Here is a 27,165-nt window from a genome sequence, read left to right as displayed (position 1 = left end):
TTTTTTCTTATTCTTTTGGAACTGGACAGACTTGTTACCCTCCAAAGGCAAACTCAAGAGAAATTAGATCATTTTCTTCTTTACCAACAGGAATGTATTATCAATTTTAGGTTATGATGTTGGGAGAAAATTCTGCTTCAACTATTGAGACTAGTAAACTAAGAATGACACATGTAGGAGACCAAGGGGGCTGGGAGGTGCAGTGGATGGAGCACCGGTAGCCAAAAATCCAGGCTTCTTTTCTCACGTCTGCCACTGACATTAATCAGCTTTGGGAAGTAGTGTCGTTATTACGTTTCTGTCTCCTCCCCCACCTTTGTCTGTCTGATCTATTTTTACTGTAATCTTTTTAGGCAGGAATTGTCCCTCACTTCATGTTTGTGCACCTTGTGGTGCGTTGGGTATCAATGCTCATTGATTTTCCAAGGTTACCATAATACAAATAGAAATTTTAGTAACAGATGGTAAACATAAAATGGAAAACCTATTACAAATTCAGGATACAGGACAAATGTTCACCTTAGGCAGCTGGCAAAATGAGAGAGAGGGAATGATACATCAACAATTTTATTCTGCTGGCATAGAAAATATCTCCAAGGAGAACTTGGCAAGAATAATTCTCTGATGGCTGTAGGTATCATGAGAATACAGCCCATTCAATAATCCTGAAATAAACAGCAGCCTCTTATTTTTTCTACGCTGAACTCAAGAATCTAAAAACGGCTTCTACATAATCACTGTATTAGCTGCTCCAGTGCCCTTCTACCCCTCCACCTTCTGTGAAAATTACTGAAGTGAAGCACAAAGGAGTTTAACTGTAACTGAAATGCTCCCTTTATAGAGAGTGGCTCTACTGTCGTCATACTGAACAGATACTAAAATTGCTCTACGTTGTTCACAGTTCTCTTCTTCAGCGAAGATAGTAATCATTGCTATTGTGAAATTCCTTTCAGTTCCATCTACTCTTTTGGGAGTTATCTAGGTTTCTCTCTCTTTTCCTGGTTATCTCTCTTAGCCAAGAATAATACATGCTATAGAGTGATGAAATATACTATAGATGGAATAGAATACAGCAGAAACCTTACAGCAATCTGAAAGCAGGCCCGAATTTCCTATCATATACTATATTTACCGAAATCCAAGACGCTTGAATTTAAGATGACTCCCCCCAATGATTAGATTCTACATATGGAAAATTAATACACTTGTTAATTTTCATGTATAGAATCTAATTTTTAGAGCATCATCTTAAATTTGTTCCCCCATCACTGTATGGGGAAAGTAGTAGCAAAGGGACAGGCAGCAAGAGAGTGAAGCAGCCTGATCCTTGCCTACTGCCACCTGTCTCCTCCACCTCTTGCCCCCCCACCATGCCAGTGCCCCCTGATACCTTCCCCTTGCTGTTTGCCCCTCTTGCCTCTGCCTTCCCTCTGGTGCCTGCAACCCCTGTGGCACTTTTACACATGCAACTGCTGCAGAGCTGGGAGCTTTGAAAAGCACCCAGCACTGCAACACATGCAGTTGTATAAGTGGCGAAATGTGCATCAGAGCTGAGAAAATGGTGGTGGCATGCTTCTGAATTAACATACCCCAAAGGTGCATTAGTTCAAAGGCACACAACCACCATTTTCTGCAAGCTGATGCATATTTCACCACTTATATAACTGCATGCAGCGCAGTGCAGTTTGCCTCAGTTCACAATTAATCGAGTTTGCTCTGAAGTGGCGGATCTCTGGTGCATTGCTGGAAAAAAGTATGTGTATGTACGCTTGTGCTTGCCCCCTCCTGCCACTTCCTCCACTCTGTGGCTGCCACTTACAACCAGTCATGGCTCCAGCCCCTCTCTGGCCTAGGGCATGGACTATATATATGTTGGCTTCAGCTCTCACTGCCAGCAGCAGTTGTGGTGGCAGCAGCTCTATCCCCAGCCTTAGCCCCACGGGTGGGCGGGCAGGGGGCAGCACGGAGGGGCAGAAGCAGTGGGCAGTGACAGAGATGGTGGGGAGAGCAAGGCAGCATGGGGCAGAGGTGGTAGAGGGGGTGGAGACAGTGCAGGCAGGAAGGGAGGGCATAGCAGTGCAGGACAGAGGTGGCAGGGGACAGAGGCTGCCAAGGAGGAGAGGCCAGTGCCTGTGGCTCTGACTCTGAGCCTAGGCCCAGACTGGAGTCACAACAGCCTCTTGCCTCCCCTCCCCCTTGTATTCAAATCCAAGACCAGAGACTTTCCCCCCTACCCCATCTTGAATGAGGGGGGAAAAATCATTTTGGATACAGTTAAATATGGTATACCACTTTAAGGCAGAAGGTACAAGGTGATACCTTAAGAGATATAAGCTTTCATGACTTGAACATGAAACTTGAGAAGAAAACATCCACAGACTGGCTTGTGTTAACTATGATTTCAACAGAGACTATGTATTCCTATCCCATTACCTGAACTAGTTTTTCTAATCACTATGTCCATTAGTGGGTTTATTGACCTATTCAGTCTACCTTTCCCTCTCTTCGCAGTCTCCTCCCCATCTTTGTATTTAAATTTCCATCTATTTAAAACCCCTGCTTTCTGCATTTTTACACATGCAAACGCTGCAACATATAGAAGGTGTTTTAGTTCAGAAGAGAACTGCCATTTTCTGTGTGTTGACGTGCATTTCGCTGCTTATATAACTGCAAGCAATGCAGCGCTGTGCCCGTCTGCTTGTGTGTGGAGCAGACTTAGTTAATTGAGTCTGCTCTGACGCACTGGATCTCTGGCACATCTGGGCACAAAAATATGTGTATAAAGTCCATTCTTAACTTCTAACAGAATAGGATCTCACCTATGAAAGCCTAAGCTTCTCTGATTGAGTTACTCTCTAAAGGTGCCCCCCTGCCCTGCCTTCTGCAAATAAAGAATAAATTTACTGACATAGATGGACTTATATGTAAAACCAGCACGAGTGACAGCAGAATCAAACCTTTGGGTGTTAGACTTTATTGTATAAAGTTCCACCCCGGAACTTAATTCCAAGTCATGGTGATGCTATCATGGGCAGTACCATCTAATGCAGTTGGCCTATTCATAGTAGTAAGACCTGTTGCTGGAATGTTGGCAAGATCTTGTGTTAAAATAGCATTTCTTGTAGTTTGAGTCACCAGCACCATTTTCCCCATGAGGATCTCAGCAAATGTCCCTGTCCCCATTCTACCAGGTACAGACATCAAGTTCTAAGGCACTGTGATTATTTCCACATACAGATCTCAGCCCAGGAGCTACATGACCTGCAAGAGCACAACAGTCAGAGTCCATTATGGTTTTCAGGGGCTGCATCTACACATGCATTTAACTGTGGAGTAGACTAATTAGCTGTGGAGTAAAATGTCACTGTATATATGCAACAGTATTAAGCCACAGAAAATTAATTAACATCTCAGTAAGATAGTATTGTGGGGATAGTGCTATCTTATGCTGGGGTCATTTACTATGATTAAACACAGATGTAGACACTGACTATGGGCATAAATTGTGTCCAGTCAGCCCAGTGAGCCAGAGGCCAGACTCCTGCCTGCTACCTAGCCACATGGCTCTGCCCTTTCAGCACCATCATGCCTCAGCCAGTCCCTCAGCCACCTGACACCACCACCTAAAGCCCAGGGCTGACCCCTGACAGCCCCAGCCAGACTGGGCCTGCTCTACCCTAGCTCAAATTGCTGCTGTCCCAGGCACATGTATAGATGCTGCACCTGGGAGTAATTTACTTTGGCTCAAAATACTCCAGAGTTTATTGATTCACGTTGGGCATGACTACAAATACAATTAATGTGAAATATGCTCCCAGGTGCCATATTTACATGTGCTCCTGGGATCGCAGCACATTGAGCCAGATCAGAGGAGCTTTGGCTGGCAGGGAGCCTGGGGGTCAGCCTGCCAGCCCAGAGCTGCTCTGCCCTAGTTCAACATACTGCAGAGAGGCTGGTGGGGACATGAGGGAGCTGCAGTGCAGGGTTAGGATTTGGGTCAGCCCCTGCACTGAAGCATCCTCATGCCCCAGACAACACTGTCAGAATGTACACACGCACTGCTGTATAGTAAATAACTCCACCATAGGATAGTACTTGTGTTTACATGTACTAACCCATGGCAGAGTTAATTAGTTTAATGCAGCCTAATAGGGCCACACGTTTAGATGCAGACTTTACTGAAGAGCTAATTAGGCAGCCCCTCACTTTCAGCACCCTCGTGTCCCAGCCAGTCCCTCTGCAGCACATTGAGCCAGTGGGGAGCAGCCCTGCCAACTGGGGCTGCTCCTATCCGGTTCATCATGCTGTGGTCTCAAGCACACATGTAAACACAGCAACCGGGAGCAATAAACTGGTACGATATGCACCAGAGTTAACTGCTTTGCATTAATTGCACATGTAGACACACCCAGGATGTATTCAATCACCACCAAAATAGCCAGAAAACCTAGGTTGCTTCTAAATCTTGGATTTATATATGAGTAGTACAGCAAAGCGATGGCATGTGGCTTTCCTAGCTGCAATGGCTTGTCCAGCTACTCATCCCTGCTTCTGAAATACGCATGTTGTTTCAATGAACATATACATATATATATATACATATGACTGCAGTGAATAGATATCTATAGCTATATCTAGAGATATCTAAACCTGTATCTATAGATATCTAGATAGATATACAGATACAGATGTGTGTGTGTGTGTGTGTGTGTGTGTGTGTGTGTGTGTGTGTGCTCATCATCGCTATGACTACACCAACTGAAGGAAGGGAAAAAAATAAAAGGAGGTACACATCAATGCTGTCATCTACATACCTGAAAGGACACAAATGAAAGAATACTTATAGAAAGCAAGCCTTCCTAATCTGATTATCTGCACCAGATGCTACAATGTAGGCTCACCTATTTTGCCAAGATGCAAGACTCATTACAAAGAGAAACAAAATGTAGACAATTAGTCGAAGCACCAATTTTTCATCATTTTCAAGGGGGTATGTTTGATTAAGGGGTGGGGGAGGAACTGCATAGAGTGCTTTGTACCTCTGGGTATGAGATGTAAAAACCTTTTGCAAAGGGGAAGTATTACAACTGTCCAAACACCGTTACACTTTGGTTAATATTCATTTATTAATATTCACTTCTTCACAGAAAGGGAGCACAAGTTCTTGGCACCATTTAAATCTGTAGGGGGAAATGGCCTGTAATTCCAGCAGCAGCCAAGCTGTGTGTGTTGTTGGCATCCATCTTCCCTGTGAGGGGAAGGATTCAGTTTCCTTAGCAACATCTGCATTGCTCCTCTCTGCAAAGAATTTTTATTCAAGAAATCAAAACTGCACCCCCAAGCCATTTTTTGTATAGAAATTCTCATTGCTCCCACAGACTTCCCTGGCTCATGGAGTTTTTGGTAAGCCTTCTAAAGGGCGAAGGGGATCTTGGGACATGGGCAAAGCAAAGTTCTCTATTTTTTTTCTGTTACACCGTTTAACAAAAAGACACAGTGTTCCCTGTCCTCAACTGACTCTTCTTAGCTGAAGTCCCCCTTCTCTGCTCTTGTCTCTAGCCATCAGATCACGCATGCCTGGGTTTGCATAACAGAGCCAAGCTGTATGCAAGCGGCACATGCACAAAGCATGAAACTGTCCACATGTGATTTCAATGTATGAATATCAGGCTAGCTATAGTATTTTGTTTATCCATATATTTCAACACAACTAAACAAACAAAAATGCTTAGATACAGCTCTCTTCTGCTCTTCTGTCTTGAGATTAGACATACATAATAATGTTCAGTATATCCTTTTCTCATTTTAAACGGGGTATCTGTTATGCAGGCACACTGGAGAAGAAAATCTACATAGAAATAAGTCTATATGATTGTAAAATCACACAAACTGTTCAATGACATCACAGGCAGGTCTAGAAGGTGAAGCTACTTTTTACTCATTCCTGTAATTGACTGGTTTCCAGCATGGCAGGGTTCCTTTAATTGTGTGCTCCTGACCCTTGTCTAGTTTCTAATCATGGTACCAAATTCTTCTGGTATTTATATCTAAACAACTTAATTACATTGGGTGGAGACTGCATGTAATCAAAAGTCAAACTCTGCTCTGATTACACCCATTCAACCCATTGACTTTGATCGCTTTCACAGTGTAACTTGAGGACTTGAATTTGGTATTAATTGAACAAAGAATAAAACCTCTTCCTATGTAGCTTAAATGCTTTAATGCAGGACAGTTTACTGTACTTACAGAAACAAATACATAATGAAATGCATATGAAGCCAGGCTCTCAATTAGATCTCAACCCATTTTACAGTTAAAAATGTACAGCTTTGCATATGTCTACATATTAGGACTATGCTCATGAATGTGCTGTATTCAGCAGGAGAACAAGTTGCAGAGTTTGCCCCTTCTGCATTGTCTGTATACATAAGTACCATAACTCATATGTACAGCTGATACTGAGCAAAAAAATGCATATACATGTTTATGTGTGTCAATGTGTGTGCCCAGAAGTAGTTAGTTGCATGGAAGCAGAGGATGCTTTTTAAAAATTAGGCCATGTGTCCAATACCTTTTGCTGCAGTGCCTGTGGGGGGTTTTTCCTTCCCCTAATGTACATTGCTATAAATATTGAATACCTTGTGCTGGATAACCAAGCAGGGACTCCTTGTGGTTCTCTCATGTAAAAATTTCACTGTGGTGTTTTTTATCCCCCTGAGATTCCCTTCCCTCACTCATGCAGTATAGTGGATGGTGGATGACAATGACATGAGATGGGGACCAATTCCCAGAGATGATTCTACTGCAATGAATATACTTTCACTAACAATCACCAGCCAGACTTTCTGAAAGGAAGAGACATTAGCAATGCAACCCAGAGTGAACACTAATTCATACACTAACGAGGCATGACATGGCTTTGCTACACACAGTTTCTCCACTGCTTGAGGGAAAAGGCATCTTCATCAAACAAAGTACTATATCCCATAGTATCTCATATATACATAGCATTCAGAAATTCAGTCTGGAATGGATCCCTATGTAAAAAACAGTAAAGTAACTACAGAAATGGACTTTAGGAAATCAATTATTCCATTCTTCATCTCTATCACTTACTTTCTCTGTTGCCATGGACACCCTCTTTGCCTCAGTTTACTTATTGGTATTATATAATGTATCCACTGCACTGAGACATTATTTAAAATACTATAATTACTGTTTGTAAAGCACAGTGAGAGGCGTTTTCGGTTATATGAGGGGCGTGCATCTTGAATTTTCCAGACAGTCCAAAATCTCAGAGCCGTGTCCCAATATCTGCGAAGCTTAAAATAACCCCTACCCAGAAGTCACCCCTTCCATAGTCAGCCATTAAGGAAACAAATGCAGGGATTCATTATTAAAACAGAACAAGCATAAGAAACCAGGAACCATATGTTAAGACAGAGAGAGATAGAAAAGTCAACTAACAAAAGGAAATACCAGAACATTCATTTGTTCTTACTCTACACCTTAAAACCAAAGATGTAGTCTACAGCCCACCTCTCCCCTGCCCAGGCTGTGCTCAACTGTGCTCTGAGTCTGAATGCATCTTCTGGCTCTGACCCTGCCCATCAAGTCCTCTTGTGCCTCCCTGTCAACTTGGTGTCTCCTTTCAGCCTCCTTGGCTGGGGGTGTTCAGGCCTGCCCTAGTACCTGGGAAGACTGAAAATAAAGCCATGATTTCAATGCAGGCTTAGATACCTTTGCCAGTCTGACTATTAACATAAGGCACCCCTTCAGCTCTAGGGAGGCTCATATTATGCTAGTAATTTAGTTGTATATCTACTAAACTAAACACTTTCATCCTTTTTAGACATGTAGATTAATTAATCAGATATGCATTCTCTCCTTTGTGATAGTTTGACCAGCTAGGTAGATATCAGGCTTCTTTTAAAATGCAAATATATCATTGCCTAAGCAGACCCAGGCTTCCACATGCCTCTTAGCATGTCCACATGGAGGACCAACACACAAACCAAGTCACTGTATGAATTAGTCAGGCACTAATTCTCAGCTAGTGACTCAGTTCCAAGTATGAACAATTGTGGGCTGTTCAAGTTAATCACTTCTTTACTAACACAACCTTACCTGAAATAAAGATATATCAAAAATACATTTCTACCAAATACTGTAATGCAGTGGTGCTCAACCTTTTTGGCCAGATGGGTACTGCCAGATCCCTCCACAAGCTGGATCCAGAAGGGCACCATCTGGGTGCGTAGATAGTAGAGGGGGGCAGTCTAGCCCCGATCCAGCTGCACAGTGGAAGGGGGCTTGCTCTGGCCCCAATCTGACCCCACGGAAGAGGAGAGGAGGCATGACCCAGCTCCAATTCAGGTCTGCAGGGGGAGGGAGTGTGGCCTGGCCCTGTGGGAGGAACGGGGCATGGCCCGCCCCAATCTGGCCTTGCGGGGGAGCACTGGGGCACAGCTCCAACTGACTAACAGGACTTGGGGTTTTGGCACTGTGGTGGAGTGGCAGTGCTAACTGCCATTTCTCCCCTGCTGCCAAATTTCCCAGCCCGTGGGGAGCCCTGTGGCCTGGATTCAAAGGCTCTGTAGGCCACATTTAGGGTGACCACCTTTTCAAAATGGAAAGGCAGGACACATTCCCACCTCTCTCCCTCCAACCGCTAACATGCCCAGAGCACAGTTGACCACAGCCTGGGCAGGGGAGAGGTGGGCAGAGGCACATGCAGGCTGCCCACTGTGGGCTCGGGGCTCCCTGCCCTGCTGTCTTCCCCCTGGGAGCCCTGAGCCAGCTGCACCACGGTGAGGTGCCTCCTGCACAACTCTGCACCGCTGCACCCTGTCCCACACAAATCTGGGAGCATGTGCACCCCAATGCCCCCTTCCCCAGGAGAGATCCAGCCCCCAGCCCCTATGGCTCTGTCCTGGTCCCCACCCTGGCTACAGGCCCCATGTACTACCCTGACTGGGCAATGCCCCAAGGCCCAGCTCATGTCCCACTCTCTCCCTTACCATGGGGGCTTGAATCTGCACACCTCCCCATAGACTTACCTGCAGGCAGCTGGGGCAGTGGCTCTCTACTGCTGCCTGAGGCTGTATTCCTGGCCACGTGCCTGTGTGTGCATGGAATTAGGGACAAGTGGTCATCCTAGCCATATTTGGCCTGTGAGCCAGAGTTTGAGCACCCCTGCTGTAGTGCATACATTTACGGGAACAATAAACTCAGCACAGCTTTGCATTAGCTACAGTTACAGATTAGACCTCAGAATAGCAAACCTAATTTGAGGGAATATTCATGCATGCCACACAATGAATCCTGAAAAGGAACTTTGTCTCGGGGAGAATCTATGACAATTCCTTCTGCTGCAGAATAAACGGGATGGATGAAGTCCACTGGCCACATTTCTCCCACACCTTGCATACACCAACACTGCTTACAACAGTCCATGACACCAGGGAATCCTCCTGTTTTCATAAGACCCTTGCAAAACCAGCTGATCTGGCTTTATGGCCAGGATCTTCTGGTAGTACAGTACCACACCACAGGAGCTGGTCTTTTACTTGAAATCTGTAGGCATCTAAAAGGTATGATATAACCTATGCATTTAAGAATAGCAGGCTAAGAGGTGAAGAATAGCAGCTACAAAAATTAGGCTTTATGGTGGTTTAGGGCACTTTGAGCTGCTCAAATGTTGATAGGTGGTAGAGCTAGCTTGAATTTGAAGCAGTTATGCCCTAAGAATAAAAACCTTCTCTGACTGTGCCCCACCTGCACAGTTGTGAGTAGGCACTACAAGGCAGTGAGTTAGGACAGGCTTCTGTCCCTGCTCTAGGTGGCAGTATGTGAGAGATGGGTGGGGAGAGGGGCAGGAACATGAAGCTGGGGGGCAGAGAGTTAATGGGATGGGAGTAGGTAATGTAATTGGAGAAAGTAGAAAGGAAATGGGGATGGGAGAAGGGTGGTGAAATGAAGAAAGTCAGCCACTGAAGGATGAAATAAAAAGAAGAAGTAAAAGGATTTAAAAAGGAAGTAAATTAAAGAAGGTCTCATGCTTCAATCAGTTGGGATTTGGGGGATACAGGTCATGCTTACCAGGCTGTCTGGGAGGTGGGAGCAGACAGGGAAGGTGCTTTTTGGGGAGCTAATACCCTTGTCCTGAGAAGGAAGCCCCAGCTCATGGTAACCCAGTCCAACCCCCTACCTTGTTCTCCCCCCAACCCCCAACACTTCCCCCAGCCTAGACCCTACTCCTGGATCCATCCATGCACTGCAGTTTGCCTTGCTGGCATGTGCTCTACAGGCCGTTTCCATGGGGTTGCATCCCTAGAAGTGGGAAGTTCACACCCCTGGGGACAGGAGTGGGAGTTGGCTTGGTGCCAGAACTGCCCCCTAGGTAGTAGAGTTCAGGGGATAGGAAGTTTGTCCACAGAGATTAAGAGGGTAGGGGAGGAGATGCTGAAGGACTGTAACTTGAGCAGCTCATCTATGGAGAGTGGCCACATATTAATGGAACACAAGCTGAGTAACATGGATCAGAGATATACCTGCCCTGGAGTGGTATAACTTTAAGTTGTCTAAAGAGTGCTTAAAACTAGTTTTAGGTGTTAATGTATGAACAATCCAGGAGTTAAGAGCTCCAGGAGCCACATAAAATTAATGTGTAACAAGGCCCTCAGTGAGTAACATGCATTTTCCAATACAATTTTAAAGTTGTGGTTCATTTTGATTTATTCAGTTGCTTTGTTCTGTGTTAGTTTTTGTTGATTTTTTTTTTGGGGGGGGGTGTTACATTCTTGTTAAATGCCAAAATAGCAACTTAATAAAAATAAACCAAAAACAATGAATTAAATTGAGTAAATCAACAAAATATGGAATTGTTTATACTTGATAAGTATATTATCATGAAACCTGTAGGCATAGTTCAAACATAAATATATCAATTGTTTTTCATTTGAGTGCACACAAGAAGCATCAGTGCTTTTATTGGAGTGAACCAGAGATGAATGACTCCACATCTAGGAGAGTTCAGAGTTATGAAACAGAGATGGCTACAGTTCACTGAAAACTCACAAACACAGTGGTTTGTCTGACTGGAAGACTGGGCTGAACATTTGCTGGAATTTTATTTGGAGAACAAAAGCACTGTTGCAGATGTAGGAAAGAAATCGAAGAATGAACAAAGCAGAGAATTATTATTTGCCTGCTGGCCTAAAATATAAAATAAAAATCAAGCTAAGAGATTTGTAAGTCTCTTGGATACAATTTTAAACACTGAAGCATAATTTGTGGCAGCATAATGTATGTTCAAATAAGCAAGAAAAAATACCTTTGTGCGCACAGAATGGGTAGTCATTTCTGATTTATGCATTCTGACTCCAATACACAGAGACACCACACACTGACTTATTTCTAAATTCAAATGTTCATGCTGTACGCATAGTTACTTGTTTGCATGTTCCCTGAGCACAAACCAAATGGCTTTGAAGACCTTTAACTTAATAGTTGCGGCAATTTACACCCTGACCCTGCAAAAACTTGTGTGCACACTTAATTTCAATAGGTGCATTCGCTGGCCAGAGTTAAGCAGAAGTTTAAATCTTTGTAGGGCCAAGGCCTTCAGTGCTATATGGGAAAATGTATGCCTCAGATTAAATGTGACAAGACATATATAACAAGCTGCTCATCCCAGGGGGTGGTCTCAACACCTCTGGTGGCAGCTCAGCCCTTGCCTGGTTTGCTTCAGTTCACTTTCCCGCCATGCCTTGATATTATAGGGCATTTATACACATACTTTTTGGTCTCATGATGTGCCAGAGATCCACTGCTTTAGAGCAAACTTGATTAGGAAAGCTGACATGCATTACACTGTCACATGCAATTGTTTAAGTGACAAAATGAGCATTAGTGCACAGAAAGTGGCAGAAGTGCACTTTTGAACTAAAGCACCTTCTACATGTTTCAGTTCAAAAGCATGCTACTGCCATTTTCCCAGCGCTGACATGCATTTTGCCACTTATTCAACTGCAGGTGTCACAGTGCCAGGTACTTTTCAAAGTACCCAGCACTGTGGTGCTTCCATGTGTAAAAATGCCCAGACTTTAAAAGAAAGGGAGGTTTTCCCAGGGCTTCCCAAGCCTAGTCTCACACTCTGGCTCCTGGGGCTAGTTACGTTTTGGGGCACTTGGCCCAAACCCAACACCAGGCTGCCTCAGCTTTTTATATGTTTGTCAGGACTAGATCTTCCTGGGCTCAGGCCCCTCTTTCTTGGCTATGTAATGTATGCACTAGATAATATAATGCATTGTGTGCATCATGTGCACTGAATATGTGATATGAGTGTGTGACAGAAGGGCACCAGCCTTGTGGAGGTCTGATTGCTTTCACTGCTGAGACCATGGTAGACTGCCTCAGCCTTCCCTCTAAGTAGCAGACCTAGAAAGTCTAGCTTGCCAGCCTCATCCCATCCATTTACCTTAGCTGCCAGTTCAAATTGTGCATGCCAGATGTCTCACTCTTGTTCCCCACTATAGGGTGCAAGATTAAATATGAGCCTTCAAAGATGGGCTTGTGCATCTCCCATCCCTGCAGAGGGCACCCCTCCCACTGCACTATTCATTTCCCCCTCCCCAAAGCCCACACAGGGACAAAACTAGGTACTAACTATAAAAGTTTGCCCAGTGCCTTATGGCCTGCGGTCATGCCCCCATGGGAAGGGGAGACACGCAAGCTTCAAACAACCAAAGATAACTTGAGATGCAAATGGCAAGCAGCCGCTTAGCACAAACCTTCTCTTCTGGGCAAAAAAAAACTGCAAAAGGGAAAATGGCACACTGCCATTTAAAAAGGGAAAACCTTCTTCCACCTTGGGGTAGGCAAACAAAAATTTGGGACAGCCCTCACTGGGTACCAAAATAACCCCCAAGTCTGGGTTATATCCCTGTAAGCTCTTAGTCTTACTGATAGTCCCGAGGCAGCTCAGTGGTCCACCAGGCGCTCTCTTGCAGCTTTCCTAGCCAGGAGCTCTTTCCCCAGTAGTTTGCAGGGCCAGACTGCCCCCCGTCTTCCCTGCTGGCTCAGGATCTGTGTTTTTATGCCTCCTCAGCCGTGTCCCCTGCAAGTCACCTGCCTCCCTGAGCTGACAGAGGTGCTTTCTGATTTGGCTTGCTGGAGCAGCATCAGGGAGGTCCCTTGCTGCTGGACCCTGCAATCCTGTGCAAGCCTCCAGCCCCTGAAGTTGTTGTTACCACTTGTCTCTGTGGTAAGTGTTTACTCGAGTCTTTTCCAACCTTAAGTCTGTACCTGGGGGCTCATCTGACCAGTAGGGGCTATACTGAATAATGGGGCATGGGCCCCATTACAACGTAACAAACTAATTTGAGGTTTACTAATAAGATTTAATGTGGAACAAGGATACCTAAGAATGCCAGGAAAGCATAGAAATCATGGCAACTTTGAATGGAATTTGAGAAGTCCATGTCCCTCCTGGAGGGCAATCAATTATACCTAAAGACATTGGATTCGATTAAGAACAGTAATGTAAGGGAAGTACCCAAATCTAAACTGTTTATTTTATATTTCTCTATGCCCCAAAACTTTCAATTCTTCCTTTGAAGTATTTCTTCTATAGAGCTTTCATCTACTAGTTTTTGACATCATGATACAACTAGAAATCTGAGTAAAAAAATAAGAGTATGGTAACAACTGAGGTAATGTAAAGGAATAAGGTTTTCAGAGCTGAAGAGAGTAATGCACATGCCTTCATGTTTATCCAGTTAGCAAACATAAATTATACAGTGTATGATTCATTTGACCAATTGCAATTGACACATTACAAAAGTGAATGTAGTGTGAGAACTGTGCAATCTACTGACAAAAATAAAAGAATTATATTGCATATTCTCCAAATAAAGAATTATAGCATAAATACCACAGCCTGCAAGCAGAGAAAGTTTAAATTTGTCTGTTAATTTGGTCATATGATCAAATTGTTCTCTCAGCTCTCCCCTTAATAATAATGAAAAATGTAGTCTACTACTAGATAGGATGAGAGATAGGAAGCAGGTGGTTTATGAAAACTACATACTCAGCTGAAATTTAAGAGCAAAATGGTCAATACTATTTTTGTTTTGTCCACTAAACCAGATTATTCGTATTAACAATAGCTCTCATTGAAATTATTACAGCCATATCAATACCTATTGAAATATAAGGTCCTTACTTATGTCTGGGATTGTCTGTCATGTGCATAAGAGGTATGTTACGTTTTTTTTCTGACAAAAATGTGTCCTGACACTCTTGTTCCTAAAAAAGTATGACTCACAAAAAGCCTTGTTACACTAATGTGGTTGGTTAGAGCTAGGCTGACACCACTGGGGCATCCTAGGTGAGCCTCACTATTTGCTACTATTATACACAGCCCACTTGGCCTGATCAGTGATTCTTGTCCCAAATCCTACTGGGGGGCATGCAGTGTCTGTTTATTGGACTTGTGTTGTCCACAAGACTGGTTTATCCATCAGCAGGGTTGTAGCCCCTGCATTCAGCAGCGCCCCATAACACCAGTTAAGAATCTGAGTCAGGTCAACAGATCACCAGCACATGGGTTCTGATGGGCAGCGTGCGCTGAAGGCCAGATGCTGCACTTTACTAATGGCATTACCTTATGAGATAGTGGATAAGTTTTCTTTGGGAGTTCACACTCTGGTAGTCTCTTTCGCCACCTACACCCCTTAATTTCTTCATTAGTGAGGCGGCAATGGTGGACAGATCAGCCACCAAACCCTAATCCTGAGAGAGATGCTGAGTTGAGCCCTCTTTACGTTCTTCCAACGACCACCCAGTGATATCAAGCCTGCCTGATGTTCCTCCTCCTACTGCTACAGAGACAGAAATCCACAGGGTGTAGGTAGGAAGTTCAGCCACCAATCCTGTGAGTAAACCTGATGTTTTCAATCCAACTATTCATACAGTACAGTGCTTCTTCATGCTAGTCAAGCTGCTGGAGTCAGGTCCTGTAGTAGTGGACAGCATGGGCCCCTGAGTAAGATATTTGGGATTTTGTCCATAATAAACATGAAAAGCATCTAAAAAATTTCTAAAATCTCAGCTTTAGAGCCAGTGCCCATTGCTATCACAGCTGGCTGCAGAGAAATATTAGAGTAGAAAATCTTCCAAGTCTGCAGAACCAGGATGTTAGTCAAGCTGAACACAATTTTATGAAAGCAGTTTCTTTTTTAATATTTTTAGTTTGGAAACACTGAAGTAGATGGGAAGGGCAGAAGCTCATGAAGTACTTTCTCTGCAGTCACTACAATTCTTGGAGAACCACTGAGGTGTCAGATTTGTGCATCTGGAGACTGAGTTTTTCAAATGAAGTTGAAAACCTCTATATTCCTCCCTGATGATACACACATTGGAGCGAAAAGCCTCCTTTAGATTTCCAGAGAAATTTTACTCTGTTAGTGAATAAGAATATCAAGGCTAAGGACAGACATTACAGATAAACCAGCTTAAGTGATCAGAAACTGGTTTAAACCTGTAACAGAACAGACATTCAGTGCATATAAACCAGTCTGAAAATGGCTGAGATCTGTTTGATATAAACCTGGTTCAATGTAGTATATCAAACTTAACTGATTTGGCTCAAATCAGTTTATGCAATGTCTGTCCCAGATCTCTTGCTGGTTTAAGTTAAATCAGAGACCCCCTGCATCCCAGCATGCTCTCTGGGCTGGGCAGGACTCTCTGCTCCACAACAGGGCTGGCCCTTCCCATGTACTCTCATAGCTGGAGCAGGGGTGGGACGTGGTCAGATGCTCATCTGCCATGATCTCTGAGGCAAATTCCTCCCTCCATCCCCTCTGGCAAACCCTGTGGACCACAGCTGGAGGTGCAGCTAGAGCTGGCAAATCCCACAGCTTTCCTGCAACCATGCGGAGATGGAGTTAATCCCTCCCTCTGTCCAGCTTGCCTGCAGCCAGGGAGAGGATTAATTCCACAGTGGTCCTGGAGTGAGAGAGAGAGGCAAGACCTGCACCTGTGGGCCCAGAGCTAAGACCTGCAGAACCAGGGGTGGGAAATGTTGGCAAAGACCTGACAATCATCACACATATGTTCTGGAGATGGAGTTTTATAGATTTCATAAACATCAGGGCTGGAAGGGACCTCGGAAGATCGAGTCCAGCCCCCCGCCCGAAGGGCAGGAAGTCAGCTGGGGTCATAGGATCCCAGCAAGATAAGCATCCAATTTGCTTTTGAAGGTGTTCAATGTAGGTGCTTGAACCACCTCCGATGGCAGGCTGTTCCAGACCTTGGGGACTAAGGGAAGTTAAGGGAAGTTGCAGATAGCTTCTGGCTGGAAGTTTCAGACCAAAGAATGCAGAGAGCTACATTTACATTATAAAGCAGAACCTGTAAAACCTTAACAAAGCCTTTCTGAATGCCTGCCTGTAAGGAGACTCTCTGCCCTCAGGGTTAGTAAGACTTATGCAAGTATTTATCTTGTCTTTCTGTTTCACATTTTAAGTTAACTAAGTTGTTTATGCTATATTTTACTGGGCTGTATCTTAGCATAGATGAAGATTTTGGTAGTTCCCTGTTGTATGCGTTCCAAATTGCTGTGTTTAATATGTGCTTGCATCATAGAAACAACTGTTTTTCCAGCCCCACTCATCAGCCCGGCAGTCCCCACTCCCCCTCCCCCAAGCTGGTGGCTGGCATCCTGTGTGTCCTGCTAGCCCTGGCTGGTGCCTGGTCTTGCCCCTTCCACTCCAGGAGAGAGGGGGGTGAGACCCTTGGAGGGCATCTCTCTTCCCTCCCCTTTGGCAGTGGCTGGCAGGCACACTCTAGTGCCCCCCGGCTTCTGGCTTGAGCCACTGCATGTGCCTGCATGCCCTGATTTAACAGAGAACATCTGTCCAGTTATTAATCAGTTTAAGCTGGGCAACTTAGACTAACATGTGAAGAGTGAATCAATTCAGGCTCAGGCTTTTTCAGGAAAGCTGACTTTGACAAGCTCAGGAGGCTTGTCAGCGAGGAGAGGGGAGTTCAAGAAGAGTGGTTGCTCCTCATGCGAGTGATCCTCAATGCACAAGCTAAGTCTATTCCATCTCGGAGGAAAGGCAGCAAGAGGGCACAGCAGCCCCCCTGGCTCTCCAGGGACCTAGCAGACCTCCTGAGGCTAAAAGAAAGGCCTACAAAGGATGGAGGATGGGATTCACCTCCAGGGAGGATTATTCTACACTAGTCTGGTCCTGCAGGGAGCAAACCAGGAAATCCAAGGCTGCAACTGAACTCCAACTAGCTTCGAGCATCAAGGACAATACAAAGTCCTTTTTCAGATATGTGGGGAGCCAGAGGAAAAGCAAGGGCAACATTGGAACCCTGCTGAACCAGATGGGGCAACTGACACCCAGGAAAAAGCCAACCTATTAAATGGGTACTTTGCATTGGTCTTTCATCAGTCCCATGGGATGCCCATGCCCGCTACAGGACAGGGAGGTCCAGGTGAGGGAGATTCCCTGCCCTCCATTAATGCTTACCTCGTGAAGGAACACCTTGAGAATCTGGATACCTTCAAGTCAGCCGGCCCTGACAATCTACACCCCAGGAAACTCAAGGAGCTGGCAAGCGTCATAGCCCAGCCCCTGGCACGGATCTTTGAAAACTCCTGGCGCTCTGGTGTAGTGCCCAAAGACTGGAAGAAGGCTAATGTGGTGCCTATCTTCAAGAAAGGGAGGAAAGTGGATCCGGCTAACTATAGGCCCATCAGCCTGACTTCTATCCTGGGGAAGATTTTCAAAAAGTTTATTAAAGAGGCCATCCTTTAGTGGACTGGCCGATGCCAACATTCTGAAGGATAGCCAGCACGGGTTTGTTGCGGGTACGTCTTGCTTGACCAATCTCATTTCCTTCTACAACCAGGTGACCTATCACCTGGACAAGGGAGAAGAGATTGATGTCATATATCTTGACTTCAGAAAAGCCTTTGATCTGGTATCCCATGATCACCTCTTGGCAAAACTGGCCAATTGTGGCCCTGGGTCCACCATGATCTGCTGGCTGGGAAATTGGCTCCGTGGTCAGACCCAGAGGGTAGAAATTGATGGAAGTATCCTGCGACCGGTGGGGTCCCCCAAGGCTCTGTCCTTGGACCCATATTGTTCAACATCTTCATTAATGATGTGGACAATGGAGTCAGAAGCGGACTGGCCAAGTTCGCCGATGACACCAAACTCTGGAGCAAAGCATCCACACCAGAAGACAGGCAGGTGATCCAGGGGGACCTCGACAGGCTCAGCAAATGGGCGGATGAGAACCTGATCGTGTTTAACACCGAAAAATGCAAAGTTCTCCACCTTGGGAGGAAAAACCTGCAGCATCCTTATAGGCTTGGCAGTGCTATGCTGGCTAGCACTATGGAAGAAAGAGACTTGGGGGGTCATCATTGACCAGAAGATAAACATGAGCCTGCAACGCGATGCTGCGGCTAGTAAAGCAACCAAAATGCTGGCTTGCATCCACAGATGCTTCTCAAGCAAATCCCGGGATGTCATTCTCCCCTTGTACTCGGCCTTGGTGAGGCCGCAGCTGGAGTACTGTGTCCAGTTTTGGGCCCCACAATTCAAAAAGGATGTGGAGAAGCTTGAGAGAGTCCAGAGAAAAGCTAAACACATGATCAGAGGTCAGGAGAACAGACCTCAGACGACAGGCTGAGAGCCATGGGGCTTTTTAGCCTGGAAAAGTGCAGGCTCAGAGGTGATCTGATGGCCACCTATAAGTTTATCGGGGTGACCACCAGTGTCTGGGGGAACATTTGTTCACCAGAGTGTCCCAAGTGATGACAAGGTCGAATGGTCATAAACTACTACAAGACCATTTCAGGCTGGACATAAAGAAGAATTTCTTTACTGTCCGAGCCCCCAGGGTCTGGAACAGCCTGCCATCAGAGGTGGTTCAAGCACCTACATTGAACACCTTCAAGAGCAAATTGGATGCTTATCTTGCTGGGATCCTATGACCCCAGCTGACTTCCTGCCCTTCAGACGGGGGGCTGGACTCGATGATCTTCCGAGGTCCCTTCCAGCCCTAATGTCTATGAAATCTATGAATGTCTGCCCTAGCCCAAATACCAGGTCTGGTTCCTTTGCCTCTCTTAGTTTACTTCAGGCCTGTCCAACTGGTTGCCTGTGGGCTACACCCCTCCCCCCCGGGCGCTTCCATACATGCAAGTATGTGCACTTGCAGAAGCTCAAATAGAAGTGGTGCAAATTTGAGGAGATGGCCCTTCGCACACCCCAGCTTCTGGTCCACTTCTGGGTTCACCACTGAGCATGTGGGGGCCCCCCTGCACTCCTGTGTGACGTTCCACTCGCCCCCCCATCGCAGCGTTCATGAACTGCACTGCTACCTTGAGGTATGTAGAAAAAGCATTTAAAGCTGTGCCTATGGCTGAATCGCTGATTGGTCAAATCAGCATCTAATTTTCAGATTTGGATTTGACCGAATCAAATTGGGGACAGTTATCCAAAATCAACGAATTGAATCACTGTCCCCGATTTGGGCTGAATCCAAATTGAATAGGGCTGGTTTCACACACCCGTACTGCTCACCTCCCTCCACCTCCAGTAGCTCTTCCTCCTCCTGCTCTTGTCCCTGCTATGCTGCTCGAAGTGGTGGGGAAGCTGCAGCCAGGCATCTTCTGCGACAGCTCATGGGGGGGCTCCAGCTCCAGCTGCCTTCCACCTACTCGCCCCCCACAGGTGGTTACTCATTGTGCCAGGAGGACAGAGCGGGTGGAAGCTGGAGCTGGAGACCTATGCTCTTGGGCAGGAGCCACGCAGCTTCCCTTCCACCCCCCACTGTCAACTTTCAAACACTGGATTTTTGTCTTCTAAATTAAAGGGGATGGGTTATTTAGGGTCACATCTAGGGTCATACCTGGGGGTATGGCCAAGGGATAATTAGAGGTGTGGCACAAAGAAATCCTGTTTCACAAAGAGCTCTGGGATTTCAAAATTTGGAATGAAACACCAAAGTTTTGTAATTCCACATGATTTCAGTATTTAATCTTAGGTTATATTAAAATAGCTAGTACTGCAAACTAAACAAAATGCAAAACAGGTTTTGGTTTGGAAGGCAAAATCATAAAGTTTCATTTTGAAAATGTTGAGAGAAGACATTAAACAATGCTGGGACTTTTTCCATGTCTTTTCCTCTGAAACAACATTCTAAGAAATCAACATGATTTTGCAAAGTGTACCTTCTGTTCTGTTGGAACTTGTTCTAGCTAGAGGGACACTTTAATACTCTGGAATGCTCCGAGAAGGAGTTGATGGAAGCTTGCTATTTTAGAACATAAATATAAGACTAGATACAATACTAAAACATGAATCATGGTATGTTGGGAAAGAAGTGCATTAGATAAAGACAGCCCAGTAGCTTTTTCTAACAAAATCATAACAGTTAAAAACAGGAGTTTAAATCAGGGGTCAGCAACCCCTGGCACGTGTGTCAGAGCATGGCATGCAAAACCATTTTGCTCGGCATGCCACATCTGGCCTGGGTTCTTGGCAGCTGCTACTGGTCACAGACCCCAGGCTGCTCACATCAGGCAGCAGGAAGGCTGCAAGCCCTGCTGCGAGCAGTTCAGGCTCTGTGGCAGGCAGCAGCTGCCCAGAGCCTGGACTGAATGTGGCAGGCAGCCGGAGGCCGTCTCTGATCCCAACTTCTCCTTCCCCATTTAGCAGAGACAGGGACTTGCTGTAACAACAGCCCTCATTAGCAGTACCCAGGGATGGGTGTGTAGATGGGGAGGGAGCAGCCCTGGGTCAGGCTGCAATCCCCCTCAAGTGAGTTACTCCCAGCGGGAAGGTTTTTCTCAACATTGCCCAGTGCTGTAAAGTACTTTTACTACCACATCATTTACGCTTGTGTAACTTTCTGCCAGGCACAGAAAGGCAGTAGCAAAGGCTGAGTTCAATTTAGGGGTTTTACACAAATTTATTATCTTGGCTTGAGCACAGGCCCAGAAACATAGGAAAATAAATTCTGCCAGCGTGTTCCAACATGAACAAATTTCTCCACCTGCAAGCAGTATTAAACTATAACAGGATTTATTGAAGGGGGAAGAAAAATGGGATAACAAATAAACTTGAGAAACCCCTAATATTCAGAAGCCTCTCAAATCTTCAAATCCTCTCTTACTCCCATAGAAGATGAACTTAGTAGTCAATACAGGCTGTCTAGATGCTAGCCTAAGCTTTCCTGTCTCACCACCAGTAGGGGTGCCAATCTACTGCTGCCATTGCTTTTTGCCGCCACTGGGGTGAAGAGGAGGGGCAGGGATGAAAAAAAAGAGTGGCACTGCTCCAGCAATGCTGTTGTTGCTCCTTCCTTGTATTAGAGATGCTGCCCCACTGTTGCTCACTGCCAAAGAAAGTGGCATTGCTCTTCCTCACCACCACTGGGAGGTGCTTCTGCATTGCTGCCCACTACCACTTGGGAGAGGGGGAGGATAGAGGGAAGGCACTGCTCTGCTGCTCACGGTCTAAAAAGTGTAAAGAGCTGAAATCTTTGAGTTTGTAGACTCTAGCAGACACAGGCTTCAATCTTACCCACTAATACTCAAAGGATTTCAGCTTCTTAAAAATGAGTGGGTGACAAATCATGATCTAAACACACCAGAGAGATTTTTACATCATCAGTACTTCTCCCGATAACATTGCAGGGTGAAGTACAATACCACCTTTTTCTTTGTTTTAATCTTTATCAAAGCCAATCAGCTCCAAATTCATTTGGGCATAGCCCAATTGTAAAGTTCCAAAATTCAACTGAGCAGAACTCAGTCCTCCCCAAATATAGGCAGGCATCCCACGTGCAAGCTCCAGGTCTGGAAGCCTTGGGATTCAGTTGCCCCTGTCTACCTTGATCTTAGCCAAAAGACCAAGAATACAAAACCCCTCCACAAGGAAAGCTCTTCTTTGGAACCTCCGGTCAGCCTCCTCTGCCACGCCTGAGCGGAGGGTGCCTCCACCTTTGACCTCCACACAAGTCATAGTGAATGCTGACCCCAACTGTTACCCAATTTTCTATTACAGCATCAGTACTTCTAAACTTTACAATTTTAGAAGGCAGGACCAGTGCACACAGATGTGACTACCTGGCCCTTTATATACCAGTGGGGATGTACAGATAAGGGACATAGATCTCAGCAATCCCACCCTGCATGCTAGTGGTGGTATGCAGGTAAGCATCACAGAGAAGCTTTCAAACAGAACACAGATACTGTAACAGGGTTTCACTTTAAGCCAATGGCACTCAATGTTTCCCCCTGTAGGCTGGATGGGCAATGCCCTGTCAGTCTGCTAGCTGGATCCTGCTGATGGTCCTAATCTGGCACCAGGGTGGGCACAGTGGGAGGTGTCCAGTAGGTGCCCAGCCCTGCAGGGGAAAGGAGCAAGGCCCAGCCCCATGGCGGGGGAGGAGAGGAGTGGGGGAAAGAGGGCATGGGTTAGCCTTGTGAGGGAAAGGCATAGCCTGGCTAAAAAGCAGCCTCATGCACATGTGGAGTAGGGGGAAAGGGAACATGGCCTGGCCCTGATCCAGATGTGGGGGAAGGTGTGGTACATGTGGCAAGGTGTGGGAATTTTGTAGGGGTAGGGTGACTGTATTAATAGCCACCACTCCCCTGCCACCAAATTCCCTGCCCCAGGTGGAGCCCCACAGACCAGATGCGATGGCTCTGCAGCTGCATTTGGCCTGTGTGGGGAAGTCTGAGTACCCCTGCTCCAAGCAGGTTGATGAGATGGTGATATACACACCACTTGCAATTCTATGTTTGCATTTCTACCACTGCTAGATACAACTGCAACAGTACAATGCTGTAAGACATTGAGGAGATGCTATGTAGCCAAAAGGGCATGCATAAGATGTGTGGAATTAGACAAAGTATCTGTGAGTGTGAAATGGCCTGCCTACCACAGGTTCAAACTGCCTCCCTGCAGCTACCAGATTACATGAAGGCGGCACAGTCATGCAGGATTACATCATTTAGATTATTCATATTTTAGTGCTTTTATATCACTGGAATTAAAGATAAAGCACTGTAACCAAAAATCTTCATTGGGCTCAAATCTCCTGTCACGCTGTTGTAAACAAAAACAACAGTGTGACTTCCACCGAGTTGTTCATGATTTACATTAGCACAGAAGAATTGGGCCCAGGGCTTTCAGGCAAGATACAGACTTGAGAAAAATGCTTTCATTAGACAGCAGTAATGATAGCATGCAAGAGCTTTCCTTTAAGAAGGAGCTATGTGCCTCCGAGGGAAGTTCATACTCACGTATTTCACATAACTATTGTTTCTTTGGCAATGACAGAGTCAAATTTAACTAAACACCAGGACACAATTTTGCATCACTGCCCACAGGCATTGTAACACACGAGACTAGATGAATTACGAATCTTTAAAGTGCAGACTGTAAGAAGCATGAAGAAAAAAAAAAAGGAAAAGAAAAAAAGATCCCATAGGTATAATTAATTGTGAAAAAGAATCCTGAGTTTAGCACCATCCATATTGATTTTGTCTGGGATCTCTTTTATGTTGCAGGAATCAAATGGAAATTCATGCAGTGTCCTTGTTCCCAGGATTGCCAGAATACAGCTGTCCAGGAGATAAGACCTCAGATTTTAGAAAAATGGAATACAGATACTTCAGCCATACTGCCCTCAAGGGCTCCAGCTGCTGAAATTCTTCTTGGAGTCTAAGTGACTTACAAGAAGAGAACTCACACATAAAACACACAGATCTAGAAAAACAACTGTAATTCAAGATGCTACTGTAGTTCAAGTGTTTTGTAATGAAAGGTCAGAGCCTAGCTTTCTATTCCCAGGCTGCCATTGGGAAACACATGAATGCTTCTAGCAGTATCAAGAAATATGTACTTCTTATTATATTAAAAAAAAAGAAAGCAATCCAGGAAAGCCTCTTAACAGAACAAAAATGTGAGAACCTTTGTATAAACTGATAACATTCTGAACATTTAATACACCTTAAACTAAGTTCTTAAATACTTCAAGTAAATACCCAGCTTAATCATTCTGAAAACCTTGACAATTAGTTATTGAAAATGAGAAGTAGAATGATTGAGTTAAACTGCATTGCACTGAAGCTGCCAGTTCTTCGGAGGCATAACTTCCAGCAAATGGATGCATAATTTTCCCTGCCTCAGACAGAATTTAGTGTGTCCATCAGTGCAGTGTGCTTCTACATCATGGTATAAAACACCCCAGCTCAGGAAGGATTTTAGAATTCAAAGAACGAGAGTGGGGCACACTTGATACTAACACATGCAGCCTCTGGACAACTGGATGCATTTAACCTTTTCCTGCATTACCCAAGAGCAAGCGTGCCATGGAGTGAAATGAGGACAAGAGACAAGATACAGGAACTTTGACTTTGCTATAGAGTGGGGGTGGGCAAGATGTGGCCTGCAAGGCCATTCTATCCAGCCCGTGGGGCCCCTAAAAATTTAGAAAAATAATAGTTATCTGCCCCTGGCTGCCTGTCATGTGGCCCTTGACGGCTTGCCAAAAACTCAGTAAGTGGCCCTCTGCCTGAAATAATTGCCTGCCCCTGCTATAAAGAGACTGACAAGAGGCAACCCAGTGGAACTGTTACATGCAGGTATAAGTTGGGGGACCTTCAAAAAGCTGCTCGGCTATGGAGACAGGCTTTAAATATATCAACTTAGAGGAGCCTGCTGGGGATAATGTGGAAAAGGGCAACTAGTCTGGCACTTACAAGCACCATATCTGGGACCCCTGCATATAAAGATGGAGATCACACAAGGGCAGGACTGAATTCCTACAGGATGTACCATCTCCCTAATCTCCAGCACAGAACAGCCATGTGAGCCATAGTCATGCAATACATGGGAGCCTAACATGGCCTTTCATGATGGAAAAAGGACAGCAAGATAAAACAAGTGGGAGAAGCAGCAATGACAGGTGAAATACCTTTTGCTAATTATATTGCTAGCTGTGACTGGTGAGGTCTTCTTGGCATTTAATGGTTGCCATTTTGGGGTACATGTGTAATCTACCAGTCTGCATGTGTTCCACTTTGTAACCAATCCAGGGAAGACATGTGTCTGTTTGAGCCAAGCCAGAGAGCTCTGTGTATTTGAAAATATACAAACCTTCAGGCAGCTGAGCAAGGTGATCACCCAATACTGGACTTGTTCTGTTTTAATAGAATATTTGTTAATATGTTTCTCAAGGCTTGTTCAATTAATTTGAATACATAAAATTCAAATTAAAAGCTCTGTACAGAATTTACAACAGCAGTGAATGTTAATTATGCTGAATATTTACTGAAAACAGCATTCAGTGTGATAATACACTTGTGCTTTGCTCAGGGCATTCACAGTAATAATTAATAATAATATTTAATAACCATCTAGGAAAAAAAAAAGAGGCAATAAATTCACAAGTGAGGCTTGGAGGGGGAATAAAGCATCATTAAGCAAGTATAGCAGAGTAATTTATGATACATGCCGGAAGCTCCCATAGAGCTGGAGAGCCAAGATTGCTGTTACTGATCTGCTTACTGGTCTCCACTTGCAAAACAGCAGAGGGACCTGTATTTCTGGGAATTTTACTCATGCTGTGGGGACCAAAAATAAAACAAAAACCAAAAATAATTTTAAAAAAATCACCACACTTGTATTATGGTTATCTATCCCTTCCTGCACTTTCTGCAGTTTGTCTTAAAGTAGAATCCTTTAGAAGGAAAGCCTATTTTATTATGTATATTATGCATTAAGAGGACTTAGCCTGGTGGGATGCTGACCAAGCTGATCCTCTAAAAAAATTATTATTTGCTTCTTTTATTGTGCTAGCACTTACTGCTGTGGATCTATATGAACATATAGCGAGATGCTGATGCCTTTCCCTAAGAATCTACAACTTAAGCAACAGTTATAAGCAGAAACGATGAGGGAAAAAAAAGTAATGGCCAGTCTCCTACAAGCCTGGGTGAGTGGATTTTTACATTTGTACCTGCTCATTCTGCCCTTATTTCATGGCTGGGACAATTTCTTACAGGTTAATGATACATTTTCCTAACAGGCAATATAAACCTTTAAATGGCCTATTTGAATAGACAGGGTAGAAAGGCAGAATGAACTTAAACCTTCAGTTACCTCCTTGCTGTGAGTGCTAACACTACATATGCAAGCTGAGAGGGAACAGAACCCTGGGGAAAATTAAAAGGTTAGAGAAGGATAACTGAAAGTGAAAGAATTTTATCCAAAGAGACTGCAATGACAGAGACAGACAGAGTTAAAAAAAAAATATTGGGAGATTACAGCTGAAAGGTAGTACCATAAGAAACAAACCTATGCCATAAGACATAAGAATTGCCATCTGCTGGGTCAGACCATAGGCCCATTTTGCTCACTATCCTGTGTCACGGTGGCACAGAGTGGAAGCTGAAAGGGGGAGTGAACTGGATATAACCAGGGTTTTTTCCATTGTTTCTCTCTTACTTGCAGCCTCCAGGACTTAAGGTCTAGGAAGTTCCAATTCAGAGGCTGTATCCCTAACTCCCATGCTCAATAGCTACTGATGCCTCGTTCCTCCAAGAATTTAGTTAATCCCTTTTTGAATCTGGCTAAAGAAATACCATTTACAAATAAAATGCAATTAAAACACAGACAAAACTATTTTCCAAGTGGACAAGTAAAAAAATCTCTGGTTTTATAGCATGTATATGTGATGGACTTGCTGAGGCAGCTTGGCATGAGAGTTTTGTAAAGTTAAAAAATGATTGGTGGAGGGGGATTTCCTGTTCCCCACCAATCAAAGCCAGAAAAGGAAAAGGCTTGTCCCTTCCCTCACCCAGGGGCCAGATAGGGACACCAGACCTGAAAGAAGAATCACCTTTCTGGCTCCCCTGTTGAGTCCCTGCGGGGGATAAAAGGGGCAGTATACCTGGCTTCAGGAGAGAGAAGAGGGGCATTGAAGAACTGGAAAGAGCTGGCCAGAGGGCAGAAGAGTTGCTCCAGAAGAGCCCTGAAGGAGCCTGACACATGGGACGCTGCGTGGAGCAATGGACCGAAGCCTGGGAGCCACAGAAGGTGGCTCAGCTCC

At 44.9% G+C, this 27,165-nt stretch overlaps 1 protein-coding gene across 1 annotated transcript in view; it reads left to right on the top strand.

Annotated features, from left to right (window-relative positions):
- The first annotated feature begins 20,001 nt into the window (after positions 1-20,001).
- The window catches only part of CCDC122 (coiled-coil domain containing 122), a 43,095-nt gene continuing 35,931 nt past the window's right edge, over positions 20,002-27,165 (top strand). The window contains exon 1 of the mRNA XM_090025406.1: positions 20,002-26,049. The gene's annotated coding sequence lies outside the window, so the exon portion shown is untranslated. The remainder of the gene's footprint in view (positions 26,050-27,165) is intronic.

Source organism: Crocodylus siamensis, chromosome 1 (genome assembly GCF_052110815.1).
Source record: "Crocodylus siamensis isolate JL-2025a chromosome 1, ASM5211081v1, whole genome shotgun sequence".
NCBI lineage: Eukaryota > Metazoa > Chordata > Crocodylia > Crocodylidae > Crocodylus > Crocodylus siamensis.
This window is presented reverse-complemented; position numbering and strand designations above follow the sequence as displayed.